Source organism: Eptatretus burgeri, chromosome 11 (assembly GCF_056783735.1).
Source record: "Eptatretus burgeri isolate ZD-2024b chromosome 11, Ebu_testis_v1, whole genome shotgun sequence".
NCBI lineage: Eukaryota > Metazoa > Chordata > Myxini > Myxiniformes > Myxinidae > Eptatretus > Eptatretus burgeri.
Genome location: NC_140971.1, coordinates 94,151,390 through 94,155,791, shown reverse-complemented (window position 1 = coordinate 94,155,791; position 4,402 = coordinate 94,151,390).

Sequence of the window (4,402 nt, the reverse complement as noted above, 5' to 3'; positions counted from 1 at the left end):
CACGCCCACTTTTCCTCGGGCCAATGAGGAGCCAGGTGAAGGGTCGGAGGCAAAGGGTCAAGGGTGAAAGAGCGAAGCCACGGGGCTTATAAAAACGACTGCATTCGTCAGTCGAGTGGAGTTCAGTTGGAAGTTGAGTAAGAGTTCAGTTGGAAGTCGAGTAAGAGGTCAGTTGGAAGTCGAGTAAGAGTTCAGTTGGAAGTCGAGTAAGAGTTCAGTTGGAAGTCGAGTAAGAGTTCAGTTGGAAGTTGAGTAAGAGTTCAGTTGGAAGTTGAGAGTTGAGTGTGCGGAATTCAAGAGAGTCGTCAGTGGAGCGGGAAAGAAGTGGTACTAGTCAGAGTGAAGAGGACGGAGCTGTGGAGAGGTAACGGCGGCGAAGGCGGACGAGGGGGTGCTCGCGTCGGTGCCGGGAGTGGCACAGGGAGAGGCCAGCAACGCGACCGAGGTGGAGGAGGAGACGCTCGCCGCGGGACCCGAGACAGGGTTATATCCTCCTTTCCCCGAGCATCAGCAACCCCCTCCTGTTTCCCCCCCGCGCTGAGATAGTGCGACAAAGGGGGCCCCTTTTCCCACCCCCTACCAGACACTGTCCGCGAGGCCCGCGGAGTTGAGGCACCACCGCCACTTCGCGTCTCATCATCAGACGGGTAGGCCCGACACGGTCTCGGCCCCAGGCCCGCCTACTCCCCTCATCCTGGAGGGTGGTTCTCTTTTCTTTTGCTTTGGGAATGTGTGTTGTCGGCGCCGTCTGTGAAGTAAAATTGTATAAGTGTTGCCGTGTGCCCGGTAGTCGGATAGATCTGCATTGTTGCATTTGCTTTTTGTGTAATATTGCATTGTCTTCTTCTTTTACATGTGCTTTTGGTGGAATTGTATATGTGTGCTTTCCGTTCATCGCGAAATAAATGTGCTTATTGTTGAACTGTTTTCCCGCTTCGCTTCGTCATTTCTTTCATTGAATCCCCATCTTGCTTCATGTAAAGGGTTGGTCGTGGGCTAAGACGCCCGATAATTAATCGAACCGTCGAGGCCGACGAATAACACCGCTCGGTTATCCCGATAGTATGGAACGGGTCGCTTAAGTGGCCCGTGTCCGAAGTCGACCTGCGGCGAGGTGTGATCGCCCGGTCTACCCTCCGTGTGGGTACTTAGGTAGGTCGAATTTGGCGAGCAACCCTATCCCACGCAGGGGCCGATTGGCTCGATCGCGGTGAGACCGAAAGGTCCACCCGTGACTGGTTCCCGGCGTTAGTCCGAGAGGGTCACGACTGGATTGTCCGTCCGGTGGGCGACGTGCCGCGATTCGAGTTACGTGGCCGTCCGCACGCCGGCGGGCGCGAATCCGCAACACTGGTGTCAGGTCGTGCGATATAAACCCATCGCCCTCCTCGCGGCACTGGTATCTGAGAAAGGGAAAACGGGCTCCCCTGTCTCCAGCTAAATTCACGGGAATCGGTCCAGGGGTGAGAGGAGCGACCCCCGATTCCCTCCAAATTACGAGCGAGCTAAATTAACACTTTAAGAGAAGCAAGATGGCGTCTCAAGGCGAGCGGGAGCCGGGGGTATTAGAAATGGATGTAGAATGTGTAGAATCCATGGCTCAGGATGAAATCCCCGTGCAGGAAATGTTGAAGGAATTTTACAGGAAAACGAACTCGCCCAACTGAACCCAGAGCCCGAAATGGGTGCGGCAGCGGCCGCGGTGTATGACACCTCCCCTCCCCCTCTCCACCAAAACCCTTCCCCAACCCCTGCCGAAACGGCTCACCCAAGCGCACCCGACATGGCCCAGCTATTCACCATGCTGGCACAAATGAAAACGAAAATGGATGCATACACAAATGAAATGAAAAACGAAATGAAAGAGCTGCGGGGTGAGACGCAGAACATGGGCCGATGCCTGCAGGCGGGCATGAAGGCCGTGACCAGGGAGATAAAAATGGCGACTCCATGTGTGGGAGCGAACGGGCTGGGAGGGGGTGCAACGGTGACCGAAAGGGAAAAATTAAATGGGGAGACCAAAACGTGTGAGACGAGACACGAGGTGACGACAAAGGAAATAATAATAGTTGAGACAAGGGAGGTAAAGAGTGAAGAGGTGACTGAGTTGGCAGAGACACGGGAGATAGGAACGATAGAGGGAAGACTGCACGATGAAGACGGGGTAAGTGACGCACACACACACGGAGGTAGTGGAGGATAGTGAGGTTGAGCTCGCGGAGCGTGTTGGGACCCAGTGCGAGCAGCTGGATGGCCTCCTCCAGGAACGAGGGGAGGGAGTATGCCCCCTTGAGGCGAGTCACGACCAGGTGGGTTCGGTCGTGCTTTGCGAGGTTGAGGGGACGGGTGCTGTGGACAGGTGCACGGAGAGCTTGGGGGGTATAGAGGCCCCGGAGACCCTTGTGGGGACACGAATCCCCAGTGTGGTTGTCCCTGTGTGTGTGGTGCAAGGTGGAGTGCGTCCCCGTGTGTGGAAGCGACCCCCTGTGTGAGTGGTGTGGTGGCGAGTGTGCCGGAGTGTGTGCTTCCCAGCACGCCGTGTGTGGAAGAGGCCGTGTGTGTGGATGAAACGGCCAGTATGGATGAAACACCGCGGTTGAGTGCCCCCGCGTGTGTGAGTGAGGAACGGTGTATGAGTGAGGAACCGTGGGTGAGTGCCCCGCGTGTGTGAGTGAGGGACGGTGTGTGGATGAGGCACCGCGGTTGAGTGTCCCCGCGTGTGTGATGAGGGACGGTGTGTGGATGAGGCACCGCGGTTGAGTGCCCCCGCGTGTGTGAGTGGTATGGTTTATGCAAGGGAGACCGTGTGTGTGAGAGAGCGGTATGAGAGGGAGATGTCGGTTGGCATGCGGGAGCACGCAGCCGCGTCTCCCGGTGTGAATGTAATGGAATGGAGTGTGAGCGTCGTAACACGCGGGAGTGCGTGTGTTGAATGGCGGCGACGACGGCAACATGTGAAGAAAGAAAGCCGAATAGCGGCTGTCGCTGTTTCGGGGACCGTGCCGGGTTCACCCAGCAGTGAGCACGAGGTCCGTGCTGTGCGACGCACGAGGCCACCACGTGCTCGCTTGCGAGAGTGAAGTCCCGGTCCGGAAACGCACGCGGTGGATTTGCCGATCCCGCGGACGGACAAAGTTTAGGCAGGATTACGGATTTGGACCGGACGGGTTCTCCACGCGATCGTGTGTGTTAAGCTCCAACGGGCAAAGCACATGTGTTCGCGTGGGGAACCCCTCGAGACGTGGGGCTTGTGTTTTTTTTATGCGCACGGTGACGCCATGGCTGCACGTGGGGTTGGAATCCGGCAGGAGGGGAATCCCTGCCGGATGGTACCGTCCAAGGAGGGACGAGGTACACGTGCAGCTGCATGACGTCACGGGCAGGTGCAAAGCGCGCGAGCTCTGAGTTGCCGCGCTGGTGCTGCGCATGTAAAAAAGAAAAAAAAAAAAAAAAAAAAGCAAGCCTCACTTTCGGGTGCACAGGATTCCTGGGCAAGGGGTGGAAGACCCCCTTGACTAGGGCACAGGATGGAAACTAGTTAGGGGGAAGGGTTAGCTTAGTTAGACCGACTCCATGGGGCAGGGGTAAGTCCTCATGGAGTCCGTGGAATTGATTAGTTAGAGGGATTGTAGCCAGATTTAGGTTGGGAAATAAAATAATTTATTTGGAGACAGTGACAGACTTTGGATGTGTAGTGGGGACGTAGTTTAGCTACGTAGTGTTAAAAGGAACGTGCTATAGTATAAGGGACGACGTGGGAGCACGAGTTAGTTAGGGGATGAAGTTAGGAGGATGGCAGGGTTCAGCGGTGTGTGTGTTGAAGAGTTGTGGGTTGTGAGGCGAGAGCATGTGCTTGGTGAGTGAGTGAGGCCAGCGGGTCTGTGTGTATGGAGCGAATGGGGAATGCATGGTGCGATGAGTGATTGGGGGGAGGAGTGACTCCCGCCCAAGGGACCCCGGGGTCAGTGTAGAGTGAGTTAGCGGGGTTAGTCAAATTTACAAAATGGAGGTCGTTTTGTTGTTGGTGGGAGTGTAGGCTCGAAACCCGTTTGGAGGGGTGCAGGAGCCCTGTTGACGGGCTGGGAGCGTGGCTGCGAAAAGTGAGTATCGCTGAGTGGGTACCCCGGGCACCAGGCTAGTCGGCCGTGGTAGGCCAAGGGCCCATGGGGGGCCGGGATAGCGTAGTGGGCACGGGTGCGCCTGCTTGGTGCGGGGGCCCGGGGCGCCATTAGCCGCGTGGGCAGTGTTGTGGGCACGGGTGACCCTCGGAAAGGGGCCTGGGAAGCCAGCCTGCCACGTGTGCGTTTCAGGGGAGGTGCCATGGGGGGCACTCCCGGTGTTAGGGAGCTGGTAGGCTCGGAGGCAGTGTAGTGCCCGGGGGTGCCATAGCGGGAGATTCGGC